Here is a 17,818-nt window from a genome sequence, read left to right as displayed (position 1 = left end):
GTTTCGGCCTCATTTCTGTACATGCTCCAGAGACTGAGTCACTCGCAGGTTCAGGCACAGTCCCTGATTCTAGTCTTTGTCATGGCATACCATTTCGGTCACCTATTACGCTCCGATTCGAATCCCGTCGCATTCATTGATGCACCGATTCGTTCCGGTGTGCCCAGCTGTTACGCCTCATTTCAGTACATGCTCCAGAGACGGATTCTTTGTTGTAACCATCAGTCCAGTTGTTGATTCTTGTCTCTGTCATGGCATATCATTTCTGTCACTTATCACGCTCCGATTCGAATCCTGTTGCATTTATTGATGCACCGATTTGTTCCGGTGTGCCCAGCTGTCACGCCTCATTTCTGTACATGCTCCAAAGACAGGATTCATTTGTTTCATTCATGGGCTCATCCTCTGATTCTTGTCTTTGTCATGGGTATCATTTCATCTCACCTATCACGCTCCGGTACGAATAGTCACATCTGTGTACCAAATTCGTCTCGGCGTGCCCTAGGACTGGCCTCATTTCAGTACATGCTCCAGAATCCGTTTCGTGCTCGGTCGCAAGATTGTGGCATGGCGATCCGGACCTCTGTCATGGCAGATTCACTCATTTCACTGTCACATGCCGCTTCCCGGTATGAGTCCAGTTGATTCTTCAAGTTTGGATTCCTACTGGGGGCCTTGCTCATCGGCCTCATTTCACTATAAATTGCTTCAAAGTTTCATACCTGCTAAAAAAAAAAAAAAAAAGAGGAAAAAAAAAAGAAAGGAAAGCAACATTTCATTTGTTTGTTTCATTTTTCATTTATTTTATTTCATTTCATTTCTAAAACTCACCTCCATGAAGTCACTATTTTAGCTAGCCATTTCTGTTCAGGTATAGAACTCTCAAACAAACTTCACCTCATCTCCTCAGGTCAGTCGAGTCTTCAGTAGGTCCACCCTGCACCTGGTGGGACGGTGCCTCCTTAGGTAAGGAAAAAAAAAACGTCATCTGGGAGGAAACGCTCATGAGCGGAAGCATCCTTCTTGTTAAGCATATATTCTTTTTCAGGAGTCTCCAACGAGTCTTGTAATCCATGTCACCCACATGTAGGTTCCGTGTAGGAGAAAACCCGAACCCGAGGACTAATAGGCTCGCCAGGCCTGGATTACGCCACCATGTCCCGGGCTGGCAGCGAGGACCTCACTGCCCCTTTATCTCCGTCTCTACTCTCAGAGAGTGGCAGCCAACGGTCCCTCAGAGCATGGACTATTCCTAAGCTGACAGCTGAGCTTAGGCGCAGAGGCGTACCCTTTCCGGCAACAGCCAGAAAGGCCGAGCTTTTCAGGCTCCTCTTTCCTCCCCCAGCTGCGGCTGAGGCTAGTACCCAGCAGGCCTCCCTGGGCGCTATCGCTTCTTCTATTTCGCACCTCCATACCTTGGTGTCTTCCCTGACGACCTCAATGTCAGAGGTCCAGAATCGGGTGGCCCTCCTCGAGACCTGCCCGCCCGTGTCTCCTCAAGTACCAGCATCCCAGGCGGTGACTAACCCTCTCGCAGGTACCACCGGGTGTACATCAGTGGTGTACCCTTCTCATCTGGTATCAGCTAGCATCAGGAAGGACATCCTAGAGGGAAAGGACGTCAATCTGGCTTCGCTTCTCATCTCCATTCATGAACTTGCGGAGAACAAGGCTTATACATGGGGGGACGTGTCGGTGGTCCTCAAGACCAAAGACCCCAGGCTGGACAGGAAGCTTTCTGTCACCGAATTTACATTGGCCTTCGGCATGATGAGGGACATCATCTGCTCAGTCTCCCCTGGCAGGAGGGAGGGGCTGGATCGCTACCTCCATGTGGTAGTAGATCTAGGTTATAAATACGGCGGTTTTTCATTTTGCGACTACCACCGCTCCTTCTCAGCTAAGGCGGCCGCCAGGCCTACTGATTGGAGCGTCATGGATACCGAGATATTTTACCGCCACTTCGCAGGGCTACGGTCTCCTCTCTGTGCGATTTGCCAATCGGCTACTCATACCGCGACTTGGTGTGCTAGCTCAGTGGCAGCCCCGCCCTCAGACGGTCCTTCTACCTCAGGTACCGCTCAGGACCCACAGGCGCCGGCACGCCTGCCGCAGACGGATAAGTTTGGGCGCCCGCTCAAGACCATGGGAGGTGCAGCAATCTGCAACAATTACAATAGCGGCTCATGCAATTTTAGTCAGTGCAGGCTGCTCCACGTATGCACGCAGTGTCATAGGGCTCATCCCAGGCTCATGTGTGAGGTCAAACAGATTAAGAAGTCTTGACTAAGCCGGGTCAACGTCTCGTGGCTCAGCACCTACCTTACCGATCATCCTACCCCCTCACTATCCGTCTACCTTGTTCAGGGCTTCACTCAAGGCTTTCACACTGGACTTATTTCTCTCCCTCACCTCACGCACGAATGCCAGAACCTGCGGTCAGCAGCTATGGATGAACGAGCCATTGACCAATTACTACAGTCAGAGTTAGACTGAGACTTCATCATAGGCCCTTTCACACAGCCCCCATTCAACACCTGGAGAGTCAGCCCTATTGGGCTTGTCAAGGGCAAGTTCTCAAATAAACTCAGATTGGTGTACGATTTGTCAGCGCCTCATTCCTCTTCTGTCCCCAGTCTTAATTCCCTTATCCCCTCAGAGGAGTTCTCCCTCAAGTATGCATCCGTAGACACGGCCATCCAGGCCATTCTCAAAACAGGCACAGGAACCTGGCTCTCCAAGGCCGACATCTCGGACGCCTTCAAGCTCCTTCCCATCCATCCATTTCTCTGGTGCTGGCATGGCATCAAGTGGAAGGAGCGGTACTATTTCGCCACCAAACTAACATTCGGGTCCAAAAGCAGCCCCTGGCTCTTCGATACTTTCGCACAGACTCTCACGTGGATCCTGCTGCACGTAGCCCAGTGTCGGGGAGTCATACACTATCTGGATGACTTCCTGCTGATCGAGCCACCCGGCTCACCTCCAGGAGATCTGGATAAATTAAGGGCGGTCTTCAGTAACCTCAACGTCCCCATTGCCGAGCACAAGACCATCACCTTTCTCGGGGTCAGCCTAGACACCAACACCATGCAGGCCAGCCTCCCCCCGGATAAACTGGCCCGCATCAGGACGGTCCTGAGGGACTTCACCCGTGCCAGAACTTGCACCAAAAGACAGCTACAGTCCCTACTCGGCATGCTGAATTTCGCCATGCGCATCATTCCTCAGGGTCGCGCATTCGTGTCACGCCTATTAGTCTTACTGTCCCTCTCACAGGACCCGGAGCAAGTCCTCAGCCTGGATCCCGCGGCGATAGCAGACCTTGCTATGTGGGAGGAGTTCCTATCCTCTTGGAATGGCGTGTCCCTGTTCATTCCCTCTGTGTCTTCCCTTTCACCCCAGGTGGTGACCGACGCAGCGGCCTCCACAGGCTTTGCGGCAATTTTTGGCCATCTGTGGCTCGCAGCTCCCTGGCCTCCCCAGATACTGGCTATTCCTGGCTTCGCCGAGACGTCCTCCCTCTTTGAGTTGTACACCATCGTAGCTGCAGCACACACATGGGGCCGCAGTTGGTCGGGGCAAACGGTGACCTTTTTTACAGATAATTTAGCCACTGCGGAGATCATTAATAAAGGCAGATCCAACTCTCTAGCGATTATGTCCTTCCTTCGTCGACTGGTCCAGCTCTCTTTATCATTTCAGTTCAACATCCATTGTTCCTTTATCCCCGGTAAATTCAATCAGGCAGCGGACGCCCTCTCCCGCTTTAACTTTGTCTCTTTTTTTGATCAGGTACCCGGAGCCGGACCAACATCAGCAGCTATCCCGGACTGGTCTCAGCTGACCCTGGATTAGCACCACACCTCCTAGCGGCCACCCAACTCATCGAGCACTCCCTCTCACGTAATACCCTCAAGGCCTATCAATCGGCCTGGAGGGCCTTTAACCGCTTCATGACGTGTCACAGCACAGAGACGTCCCGTGTCAAGCAAGTCCCAGCCTTCATTTCCTACTGCCACTCGGAGCTGGCGTTATCCTTTAATACGATCCGGCTATATCTGGCCGGTGTACAACATTTCTCGTCCCTCCAGGACCCTACCGAACCTTCCTTGTTTTCTTATCACGCCGTGCGGGCTGTTATGCGCGGCGTCCAGAAGCGCCAGCCAGTGGCCCGCACCAAACGGCTGCCTATTACAGGAGACGTTTTTAGAGATATGTCAGATATTCTGGCCACTTCACCTTTCGGTCTCCGCATAAGTATCGTCTTGCAAGCAGCCATACACCTGGCCTTCTACGGCTTCTTACGGCCAGGCGAGTTTACTTGTAATGGCCCCACAACACGTATGCTGTGCAAGCACCACCTGGTCCGATACGAAGACCATTACATTCTACACTTAGCAGTCTCCAAGACGCAGCAGCTTGGCTCGGGTACGGACATACACTTCTATAAAACCAACAACCGCTGGTGCCCGGTCGCCGTTCTCACCCGCTTGTTAACCCTTCTGGCCGGCCAACCAGGGTCTGGTCCGCTTCTGCCATTTCACACTAAACCACTGAACGCTGCCCAGTTTATGGAACATGTCAGGATACTTCTGGGCATCCTTCACCTCAATCCTACTCACTACTCCGGACATTCTTTCCGTATCGGAGCAGCTTCAACCGCCTCCCGCCAAGGGGTCCCGAACCATGTTATCAAGAAGTTGGGCAGATGGAAGTCCACCTGTTTCGCCCGTTACATACCCAATCCGCAAGTGGAGATGGCCCAGGCCTTTGTCAAACTCACCCAGTCTCAAACTTGAAACAATAAAATACAACCCCTACCTGAATGTTTTGCCCCCTTATTTTGGTATACCGTACGTTAGACCAGGGCACACTTTCAGGTCCATTTCAAGGAAGAGAGTTTATGTTAACCTTGTTTGTCATCCTTATCCGTATCGGTCAGAGGGCTCTGGACCATAAATAGAAAGGCCAGTATGGTGGCCTGGAATTATGGGAGGAGCCCGGTGGGGTATATAACTAGCCCGTTCGCCTACCTTCCTCGTTGGTTCCGGTGCGCGATACCCACCCACCCATCCCCTTTTTAGGGCATTTCTCAGGCATTATACTCCTCATGAGAGTACTCATTTCACTCCATTTCATATTCATCTCATTTATACCCATTTCTCTATCTAGGGTATGCCACCTTATTTTGGTATACCGTACGTTAGACCAGGGCACACTTTCAGGTCCATTTCAAGGAAGAGAGTTTATGTTAACCTTGTTTGTCATCCTTATCCGTATCGGTCAGAGGGCTCTGGACCATAAATATATATATATATATATATACCTCGGTGCTGGTGGAAGGATAGCTGCTGTCAGGCTGGAGGGGGGGGGGGGGGGGGGTTGGCTGCAGGTCCCGGCATGTTAATTATCCACAAATTATCTTTATTCATCTGCTGGTCATGTGTGTTGGGGGGGGGCTAGATATCTTGCAGCCATAGTTGTCAGACGTCCTTGTTGGGCTGCTTGTGGTTCAGTCCACAGAGTTGTCAGGACCTCTGCTCAGGTCATTACCCTGCTTTTTAATTGCGGCTCTGCCTGTATCTATTTTGTGTTCCTTCTTCTGCACAGGCTGCTGGGCCTCGCTCTAGCTGGTCGGGTTTCACCCGATACTCGTGCTATCTCAGCCAATGAGGAGGAAGAGACCCGGGAGAGCCGTGCTCTTGTGCACATTGCTGGATCAAGATGGGGCTTAGGTAAGTATTGGGGCTGTTGTACACAGAATGCATGAAGGTGACAATATATATATAGCTCTCCCAGGTCTCTTCCTCCTCATTGGCTGAGATAGCAGCTGGAGCCATTGAGCTCCCAGTACTGTCAATCACAGCCAGTGAGCCAAAGAGGAGAGAGTGGGGTCAGGGCCGAGCCACACTCCATATGGGATTGAGCCTGTTTGGGTGGCCTCATAGCAAGCAGCTTGCTATGCAGGAGGGAGGGGCTAGGAGCGCCAGTCCGGGTCCCCGAGAAGAGGAGGATTGGGGCCGCTCTGTGCAAAATCACTGCACAGAGCAGGCAAGTATAACATGTTTGTTATTTATAAAAAAAAATCCACATTCACAATAGTGATTAAGGCTGGTACAAATAGTTGCGGCAGGAATCAGAGATTCCTGCTGCGGCTCTGAGCAGCTAGGTGTCGCCACTGGCCCTGTACACTATAATGACAGGTTGACGGCAGCCGCAGCTATTCATGGCTATTCATGGCTGTTTACACAGCAAGCGATTAACCTGTAGTGTTTGCTGTTGGACACACTGAACACAGCAGGAATCTCTGACTCCTGCTGCTACTATTCACCTAATCGCATGAATGTAGTCTTAGTTATCTAGATTGAGACCAGTACATACTATATGGGTATATGCTTTGTCATATTTAATTTCTGAGGTTTGCAACCACTTAAATTATAATTCCATTTTCACAAAAAAAAATCTTAACACCCCCCCCCCCCCCTGCAAAATCCTATAAATAACTGTTGAGCCTGCCAGTGAAGTGTACCTAAAGCAGCTTCTTGTGATGGTGCGGCAATGATGCCACACTGCTCCAGAATTCAGAGCAGAGTAACCAATTTGATGTAGGCTGCTCCTGCTTGCACTATAGTAGGATGATAAAAAAAATTAGGATGCCTGGCTATCAGCATTGTCTCTGCTAATTTACAAGCCTGTAGCTCATCAATCAGTCCCCGGCCATGCAAAGCCCCGCCCACTGCTTTGACGGCATCCCCTCTTTCACTGAAACCCTCCCACTGTGAGCTGCAATGTCTGGAAAGGAGAATGATATCCATTGCATATGACCTGGACACCCAGTTAAAATGCCATGCTTCCAGCAGTCACGAATCCTCCAGTTGCTCCAGAGCCTAGTAAATTAAAGAAGAAGTAAACCCTGATGAGTTTACTTCCTCTTTTTTTCCCTGCAAAGGTAAAGCATAATGGACTACTATGCATCGCATAGTAGCCCATTATGTGTCACTTACCTGACACAGGAGCCAGCGAAGTCGCTGCTGTCCCCTGTAGTCCGCCGCATCCATCTTGCTTGTGGCGTCTCGCAGCTCCGCCGAATGACAGCGGCGAAGCCGCGATGACGTCACTCCCGCGCATGCGCACGGGAGTGGCGTCTCGCAGCTCCGCCGCTGTCATTCGCCAAAGCCGCAATGACGTCACTCCCGCGCATGCGCACGGGAGTCGACAAATGCGGCAGCTCCATTCTTGGAACTGCCGCGTTTAGTGTGCCTGCGCGCCGCTGTCTACGGCGCATGCGCCGTAGACAGCGGTGCCCGTTTTCGGCCCAATATCTCCTAAACCATATAGGTTTAGGAGATATTTCTTGGACCTACAGGTAAGCCTTAATCTAGGCTTACCTGTAGGTCAAAGTGGTTTGTAAGGGTTTACTTCCTCTTTAAGTTATGCTTCACATGCAAGGTAAATAAAAGAAAAAGCTTTTTTTTTTTCGTAATAAGCACACAGACAATTCAAACGTACAACAGCACAGCCAACATCTGGCTATTATCAGGCAAGGGACCCACTCAGGATTCATAAGGAAGCATTACGGTACCAAGAAATGTTGATTATTTACGAATACCATAGTATACCATCATCAATGATCTGGCCTGGCTCATGTTCCAAGGGTGGGCTAATATTAAACTAGCTCACCTGAATTATTGTGCTATCAAGGACTGATCTATTAGGACCTCAAGGGATGCCATCATATTTTAGTAAGGTTTTCTAGTCCGCTGCAGAGGTAGAGGGTTCTGCTAACCACTTAATGCAGACTCTGTCATATTTTTTCAGACAGCCTCTATGTATATAGGTGTCCTTTTACAAGGGTATGATGAGTTTACTTCCTCTTTTTTTCCCTGCAAAGGTAAAGCATAATGGACTACTATGCATCGCATAGTAGCCCATTATGTGTCACTTACCTGACACAGGAGCCAGCGAAGTCGCTGCTGTCCCCTGTAGTCCGCCGCATCCATCTTGCTTGTGGCGTCTCGCAGCTCCGCCGAATGACAGCGGCGAAGCCGCGTTGACGTCACTCCCGCGCATGCGCACGGGAGTGGCGTCTCGCAGCTCCGCCGCTGTCATTCGCCAAAGCCGCAATGACGTCACTCCCGCGCATGCGCACGGGAGTCGACAAATGCGGCAGCTCCATTCTTGGAACTGCCGCGTTTAGTGTGCCTGCGCGCCGCTGTCTACGGCGCATGCGCCGTAGACAGCGGTGCCCGTTTTCGGCCCAATATCTCCTAAACCATATAGGTTTAGGAGATATTTCTTGGACCTACAGGTAAGCCTTAATCTAGGCTTACCTGTAGGTCAAAGTGGTTTGTAAGGGTTTACTTCCTCTTTAAGTTATGCTTCACATGCAAGGTAAATAAAAGAAAAAGCTTTTTTTTTTTCGTAATAAGCACACAGACAATTCAAACGTACAACAGCACAGCCAACATCTGGCTATTATCAGGCAAGGGACCCACTCAGGATTCATAAGGAAGCATTACGGTACCAAGAAATGTTGATTATTTACGAATACCATAGTATACCATCATCAATGATCTGGCCTGGCTCATGTTCCAAGGGTGGGCTGATATTGAACTAGCTCACCTGAATTATTGTGCTATCAAGGACTGATCTATTAGGACCTCAAGGGATGCCATCATATTTTAGTAAGGTTTTCTAGTCCGCTGCAGAGGTAGAGGGTTCTGCTAACCACTTAATGCAGACTCTGTCATATTTTTTCAGACAGCCTCTATGTATATAGGTGTCCTTTTACAAGGGTATCACATTATTTACAAGTGTTTTCCATAGACATATAGAGGGAGGAGTCTTTCACTTCCAGCATAGGATGATGGATTTCCTGGCATAGAACAGCATGAGACCCAACAAGGTTCTCTCGGCCACCCTGGGCACCAGGTCCTTCAGCAACCCCAGCAGGCATATTCTTGGCGATAGAACAATCCAGATACTTGGAAGTTCATTCACGTCCATAAGGATTTGTGATCAAAAAACTGTAATTACCGAGCAGGACCAGAAGATGTGAATGTAGTTCCGGGGGGCATGGTCACAACGCCAGCACTCTGGGGAGAGAGAAGACCTCATCTTGTGCACTCACATGGGAGTGAGATATGCCCTATGGAAAATCTTGTATTGAATGAGGTGGTCTCTCAAGGAAACAAGTATTTTAAATGGGAAGTCCCATATGTCCTCTCAGTCCTCGGAGTCCAGCTCCGGAACATCCTGGCCCCATTGCTGATGGAGCCTGGACAAATCAGGAGATGAGACTCGGAGGAGATGTGCGTATAGCGCGGTGGTGGGTTTTTCTGTACAGTCAAAGCGCAAAATCCGTTCCAATTCAGATTGCACTAGCTGCCTCTCAACTGATGGGAACTGAGCCCTGAAAGCATGGGACAACTGCAGATATCTGAATGCATGTAAGGGTGGGGCATAGTGTTGAAACATTAAATGATCAAAGAAGAAAGTCGGGAGGTCTGAGAGAACTATAATATGGCACTTGGCCCATACCTTAGGGTCCGGAATATCGAAAAAGTAAAGCAACAGCATTTTTGCTTGCATGTGATTGGATGATGGTAGTTAGCAGAGCTTCTGCTCATTTACTAAGCTCTGAAACAACTGCACTTTGCAAAGTGCACAGTCTATTTATCTTTAGTAAATCAACCCCATTGTCTCAGAGATAGTCTAGAGGGGTTTTGTCATCTATTTCTGGGGGCACATAAACCAGACAGGTTTCTGTGCTGCTTACCTCATTACTAGTGCTTGTGGTCTTTAGTCAAATTCAATTTTTTTTTCCCATAATTGCCTTTTTTTGGTCTTATCATTTGCCAGGCTAATGTTCTGGCTGACATTGTGTTGTCTATTTTTCTTAAGCCCTATTACAAAAATCAGAAGAACTTTGTATGTCGTATCAAGGATTGCACATACAATATAACCAGGGAGTGAATAATGGGAGAACAGCGCTGTCTATTAATCCTAAAAAATAATAATAAACAAATAGGAAAATTATATATAAATGAATTTCTGCTGCAACTTAACCTCCCTGGCGGTAATCCCGAGTCTGGCTCAGGTTAGGATTTTACTATCATAAGCGGTAACCCCGAGCCAGACTCGGGATCACATCGCTGGATACAGGGAGAAGTTACTTACCTTGTCCCCAGCGATGTCCTCCCCGCTGTGTGATCGAGCCATCCTCCGCTCGATTCACACAGTGCCCGAATGCCACCAAGCTCCGTTCCCTGCGACGTTACAACGCACGGGAGCGGAGGTTGGCGCCAAATTCAAAAAAGTTAAAATACACAAAACACACACAGTACTGTAATCTTACAGATTACAGTACTGTATTACAAATGGCACACCCCCTTTGTCCCTAGTGGTCTGTCCAGTGCCCTGCATGCACTTTTATATTATAAATACTGTTTTTTCTGCCTGGAATTTGGAGAGTGTCCATAGCAACCAAAAAGTGTCCCTTTATGTCAAAAGTAATTTTAGACCAACTAGAAAACAGCGATAATAAATTAGAATCACGTGCAGAATTGAGCGATAGCGATTTGTGGGGAAATTTGTCATCAAACACTAAATCTAATGACAGGGACAATTCTGCAAATGAGCAAATTTCAGTGTTTTTGGATTTGATTACATTATTGAATAATTTGTATTTTTATTTATTATATTATAAACGTTATCATACCCGGGATGTCTGCTAGACTCTGGTTTGCACAGATTTAAGAGAGTTATTCATAAGAATTACAGGACTACAATATAAAACGCCAAATTTCCATGCAAAATAATTGTACCGCTTTCAGCATCTAAAACCAGAATGAATCATACCGCCAGGGAGGTTAATGTGAGATACACACAATACAATACCATTCAAAAGAAAAAGCTGCGCTGAAAAATCATAAGTGTACGTGATATATTATACACATATATAACAATAAGTGCTACAAATTGCAGTATAATTGAACACTGCTACCGTGCAAAAATGTTAATCAATCCAAATCACATTGCGTCATTTTTTCAATAACCCACGTGAAATGAACCGTGTAAATAAAACAAGAAAAAAATTCCTTTTTCAAAATAAAAGTGAATAACAAGTGCACATAGTCCACAGTTTAATGGAAAGTCCACAATTGGTGTGCGAGCGGCGTGCTGACCTTACCACCATTTCCCGTCGGTCCAGAAAGCGGCGGGCAGTGAGAGAGAGCAGAGAGAGCCAGCCGGCTCGTTATTTGGATACACGCTTTTATACAGCTTACCTGTAAGTGCATAATTGACGCATATGTGTTTTAATAAAATTATTTGCGGAGTTACGCTATGGGATCTTTTCTGTTTTTATCTGCTCAAATGATCATATACTAATGTGGCTGGGAGGAGAGACTAAAGCAGGAGGTATTTGGATCCAAGTGAACCATCGTATGCAATCCAGCACAAAGACCCAGGCTGGGGGATAAGCCATAGGCACGTTGGATCGCCCTGAAAAGAGATCTAGCTAGCTGGTAAGCTGCAGTAGATTTATTGGTGGAGGATCTTCCCCTTGGTGTATTCTGTCACTTCTTGAGGGTGTTGTGTGCAGTGCCTCTTGAGAAGATTGAAGATCTATCTTTATATTTCTTTTACTCCAATTGTGGACTTTCCATTAAACTGTGGACTATGTGCACTTGTTATTCACTTTTATTTTGAAAAAGGATTTTTTTTCTTGTTTTATTTACACGGCTCATTTCACGTGGGTTATTGAACAAATGACACAATGTGATTTGGATTGATTAACATTTTTGCACGGTTGCAGTGTTCAATTATACTGCAATTTGTAGCACTTATTGTTATATATGTGTATAGTATATCATGTACACTTATGATTTTTCAGCACAGCTTTTTCTTTTGAATAAGAATATAGATACACTAGATATAGATATAGAATCTTCATTATTATAACTATCATATATTTTAAAAATCCCTCCAAATGAAAAGTGTATTATCACTAAGTACACAAAACATATGGATGTGGTCCAAATGTTAAATCATAACGCCCAAATTATACAGCAGTACTGTGGGGCCCATGTGGATGCATGTTTTTGTCTTCTGCCCTCTCAAGATGGGGCTCTTCTATCCCAAGTGGGTGTACCAGACAAATCACTGATTTCAAAATCCATATTTACAAAAAAAAAGCAAATAACTCTACTCCATCTGAACACTGACACAAGGGTTGAGTTGAGAAAAGAAAGATCCCCCATCAGAAGGGAAAACCCCTCTTGCAAAAAAGGAGTGACAGGCTTGATGACAAGGGGCAACACCACAAAAAGTATGTCATCTCGTGGTTTGACATAGGGATTTTTCCTATCTGTTGGTGGGATCTTTCGTTTCACAACTCACTGCTTATAGCAGTATTCGGAAAGAATGACATTACTTGCCTTTTTTGAAAAAGAGGGAAAACAAAGTGAAAATTCACTCTGTAAAGAATACCCAATCATGTCCACGGAAAATTTTACAAACTGGATTTTTTTGTTCACACATGATTGAATGATTGAAGTGAGAGCAACTTGGCCTCATTTACTAACGTAAGTGAAAATGATGATGAGGGAATCGCTCTGTGGTCCAGCAGAGAAGATTTCAGGCAGGGTGATAACTCTGCTTAGGATTGGGTAATGTGAGGCAGTGTTCTTAGCTCACCATAGGATGTTAGGAGTTCATTGGATTTCTAACAGAAACAAGACATATTCTGCTGTTCTTGCAGTATATGAAGACAAAACATGTGAGAATGTGCACACATTGTAGAGATGTGCTTTTTTTGCCCAGACAAATACTTTGAAGAATTTCAATTGTAATTTTTGTTATAAATGTATCATTTTGAAACAAACATTTCTTCCAATTGCCTGGCCTGTATGGAGCCAGCTCATTGCTAATATCCTCTATACCTGAAGAGTCACAAGGAGCAGGCAGCATGTGTGTAATGAAGTTAGCAGTTAGAAGTTAGAGTCGGTGTCATGCTACCCATTATTAACTAAGCTTGGCATTAGGGATGAGGTTGGTGTTCGACTCAAACACATGTTCGACTCGAACATCGCCCGTTCGTCTGTTCGGCGAATTCAGAACTTTGTGGACCGTTCGCACCAAATGCGTGTGGTACGAACGGCCCACAATGCACTACGCCATCGCAGTGCATTTCTGGCTTATGATTGGCCAAGCATGCACTGTGACCCCACATGCTGCGCTAGCAGCAAGGAGAGCCATAATTATAGCTCAGGGGGTTTAGTACACACCCCACACTATATGAGGCCGCCAGTGCGGCTGCCTTGTGTAGTGTGTTCTGGCGTGCAGGGAAAGAGCAAGATAGGCAGGGACAGTGTTCTTTTCTCAGGCATCTGCAGGAGTTAAAGTGGGTGTTGTGTGCCTCCAGCACAGTATACACCTGTATCTACCCTTTTTTGCTGGTGTTCTCTAATACAGGCATCTGCAGGAGTTAGTGGGTGTTGTGTGCCTCCAGCACAGTATACACCTGCATCTACCCTTTTATACTGGTGTTCTCTAATACAAGCATCTGCAGGAGTTAGAGGTTGTTGTGTGCCTCCAGCACAGCACAGTATACACCTGTATCTACCCTTTATTGCTGGTGTTCTCTAAAACAGGCAGCTGCAGGAGTTAAATTGGGTGTTGTGTGCCTCCAGCACAGTATACACCTGAAGATACCCCTTTTTGCTGGTGTTGTCTGTTGCATATCTTGCATATTAGCCTTTAAAATTAGCACTTTTGATTTAGAACGTTGAGTCCCATAGACTTTAATAGGGTTCTAAAGTTCGTACAAATTTTTGGTCCGTTCGAAGGTTCTGGTGCGAACCGAACCGGGAGGTGTTCCGCTCATCCCTAATTGGCATACTTCTAGAGTTTTTAGAGCCTCATCTATTCCAGTCAATATATACTTTATCATGTAAAACACATTACAATAGTAGTTGATAAAATTGAAAAAAGACAAGTCTATCTTGTTCAACCAATAGAAAAAATAAATAAATAGAAAATCTCAATACTAACAATACTAAACCCACAGCTGATCCAGAAGAAAACAAAACAAAAACAAACCTTATGAACATGGTCCAATTTTCCCCAGCAGGGAAAAAAATCCTTCTTGATTCCCCGGGAGGGTATTTCTCAAGAGGACATTCCTTGGATCAACAAGCTCTGGTGTCCAGGGCCAGGACAAGGGGTGGGAAGCAGGGACCACTTTCCTGGGCACGGCGTGTATTATAGGGATGGAGGTGACACAAGTTTTCTTCTACTATAAGGCTGACAGGCGTAGTGACAGTGGCATCAATACTTATGTCAGTCCAGTGCTGGAAGCAGCAAGGAGAGGTGGAGAGAGCCAGGATGAGGTGTGAACTGTGCTCTTCCTCTCCTTCTCTCAGGAACCATGAACCAGACTGAGACAGAAATGCAGTAGAAATCACACCTTTTAATGTAATGGTAAACATAGTACAGATTAGTAAATGTAGTCAAAACATAAGCCGGGGTCGAAAGCCAAGGCAAGTAGTAAGACAGGCCAGTATTCATGAAACCAGAGATCAGTATAGTCGGAAGCAGAAGAACAGGATTAGGAACCAGAAGGGACGTCAGCCGAGCAAAGTTTTACATAGGAACACAGCAGAGAAACTCTAGATATGTTTGACCTGGTGAAGGCAGGAAAGGAATGAACGAGGCAGTTTAAATAGCCAGAAGGGGCTGGCTGTAGGCAGGACTAAAGAGCAGGTAATGATATCCAGGTGAGCCACTGAGAAATCAATGAGTGCTGACAATTATCCGACAGCTGAGCAGCCTGAGCACAGAGAAGAGAGCTGCTAAGAGCCCAGCCCTGACATCCTCCTCATAAGCTTGCACATAATGAAGGTAGGGGTGTCAATTTGCCATCTTTGCCCTGGGCACTGGATGATCTTGCCCTGGCACTGCTGGTGTCATTATATAAAAAAGTTAATGTCCAGATATATTTTGTAAATTTAGGAATGCATCCAGCTCTTAACTAAACCAATATACTGAGCTTGTCATTAACCTCCCTGGCGGTATGATTAGTTCTGGTTTTAGGTGCTGAAAGCGGTACAATTATTTTGCATGGAAATTTGGCGTTTTATATTGTAGTTCTGTAATTCTTAGGCCGCGTACACACGGGCGGACTGTTCGCCCAACTTTGTCAGCTGAACAGTGTTTCAGCGGACAGTCCGCTCGTGTGTGGGCTTCAGCGGACTGTTTCAGCGGACAGTCTGACGAACAAAGTTTTTCGGAATTTCTGTAAGACTGTCCGCCCAAACTTGGTTTCAGCGGACAGTCCGCTCGTGTGTAGGCTCGTTCGACAGACTAAGTTTCGCGCATGCTCAGAAAGGATTTACACGGCGAAGGTTGCATTGCAGTGTATTGGACGTCGAATTTCTCGTCCCGTCGTACGTGCCGTTCACGTCATCGGGCATGCTTTCAGCGGACTGTCTGCTCATCGTGTGTGGTCAAGTCCGTTCATGCAAATTTTGAGCGGACTGTTTGTCGGATTGTCTGACGAACTAAGTTGGGCGAACAGTCCGCCCGTGTGTACGCGGCCTTAGGAATAACTCACTTAAATCTGTTCAAACCAGGGTCTAGCAGACATCCCGGGTATGATAAAGTTTATAATATAATAAATAATAATAAAAATTATTCAATAATGTAAGCAAATCCAAAAACACTGAAATTTGCTCATTTGCAGAATTGTCGCTGTCATTAGATTTAGTGTTTGATGACGAATTTCCACACAAATCTCTATCGCTCAATTCTGCAAGTGATTATAATTTATTATCGCTGTTTTTTAGTTGGTCTAAAATCACTTTTGACATAAAGGGACAGTTTTTGGTTGCTATGGGCAATCTCCAAATTCCAGGCAGAAAAAACTGTATTTATAATATAAAAGTGCATGCAGGGCACTGGACAGACCACTAGGGACAAAGGGTGTGTGTAATTTTTTTATACAGTACTGTAATCTGTAAGATTACAGTACTGTGTGTGTTTTGTGTGTTTTTACTTTTTTGAATTTTGCGCCGATCTCCGCTCCCGTGTGCCGTAACGTCGCAGGGAACGGAGCTCGGCAGCACTCGGGCACTGTGTGAATCGAGCGGAGGACAGCTCGATCAGGGGACAAGGTAAGTAACCTCTCCCTGTATCCAGCGATGTGATCCCGAGTCTGGCTCGGGGTTACCGCTTATGGTACTAAAATCTCAACCCGAGCCAGACTCGGGATTACCGCTAGGGAGGTTAAGAATCACATTTCAAAAACACAAATAGGGAAGGATACTTTTATTTATAACATTTATAGAATTTATTTGTATTAATAATATTAGATCTGTTTAACAAAAAGGTTCCTAAGAATAGTATGCTGTACTTTTGCCATAAACCAAATGTGATGAAAGTGAGACATGGTGATAGCTTTTTTAAGTGGACCTGATCTCAAAAAGTGAGTATATACTATACAGTATTTCACAAAAGGGAGTACACCTCTCACATTTTTGTAAATATTTTTATTATACCCTTTCATGTGACAACACTGAAGAAATGACACTTTGCTACAATGTAAAGTAGTGAGTGTACAGCTTGTATAACAGTGTAAATTTGCTGTCCCCTCAAAATAACTCAACACACAGCCAATAATGTCTAAACTGTTGGCAACAAAATTGAGTACATCCCTAAGTGAAAATGTCCAAATTGGGCCCAAAGTGTCAATATTTTGTGCGCCCACCATCTCTGCTATGGGGGATCTCTGTTGAGTATGGACCCCTGTCCCTTTTATATTACACGGAACCAGTGGGTCAGATCCATAAAAACCTGTCAAGAGAACAGAGAACTAGGAAAGGCATTAAATCCTACCCTCCCATATGGCACAGCTTCTAACTGGCTATTTCAACCCCATCCTACATGTCAGTAATGGAGTAAAGACCAGCATAGGGAAACCACAGGCAATACCATTGACTAGTCCTTTGCCCTCTGATTGCCTTTTTTTGGCAAACCTTCCAGGAATCAGGTCCTCTTTGACATGGCTCTACTGTGCACTACACTAATTTGGTGTGGGGGGGGGGGGTCCACTTTAGTCAAACTTAAAGTGGTTGTAAACCCTTACAACCAACTTTGACCTACAGGTAAGCCTAGATTAACCTAGCGTTAATCCCAAGTCTGGCTCGGGTTAGGAATTTACTGATAGAAGCGGTAACCCCAAGCCAGACTCTGGATCGCATCGCTGGATGCAGGGGAGGACACAGGGAGAGTTACTTACCTTGTCCCCTGGATCCAGCGATGTCCTCCGCGCTGTGTGATCGAGTTGTCCTCCTCTCGATTCACAGTGCCGAATGGTGCCGAGTTCCATTCCCTGCGACGTTACGGCGCACGGCGTACGGGAGCGGAGAACGGCGGCAAATTTAAAAAAGTAAAAAGACACAAAACACACACAGTACTGTAATCTTACAGATTACAGTACTGTATTACAAAATACACACCCCTTTGTCCCTAGTGGTCTGTGCAGTGCCCTGCATGCACTTTTATATTATAAATACTGTTTTTTCTGCCTGGAATTTGGAGATTGTCCATAGCAACCAAAACATGTCCCTTTTTCAGTGTTTTAGGATTTAATTACATTATTGAATAATTTTTATTATTCTTTATTATATTATAAACTTTATCATACCCGGGATGTCTGCTAGACTCTGGTTTGAAGAGATTTAAGAGCGTTATTCCTAAGAATTACAGGACTACAAAATAAAACGCCAGATTTCCATGCAAAATAATTGTACCG

This window comes from Lithobates pipiens, unplaced genomic scaffold (genome assembly GCF_037356315.1).
Source record: "Lithobates pipiens isolate NorthernLeopardFrog02 unplaced genomic scaffold, aLitPip1_a1.2 Scaffold_18, whole genome shotgun sequence".
Taxonomy (NCBI): Eukaryota; Metazoa; Chordata; class Amphibia; order Anura; family Ranidae; genus Lithobates; species Lithobates pipiens.
Note: the sequence above shows the minus strand (reverse complement) of the source record.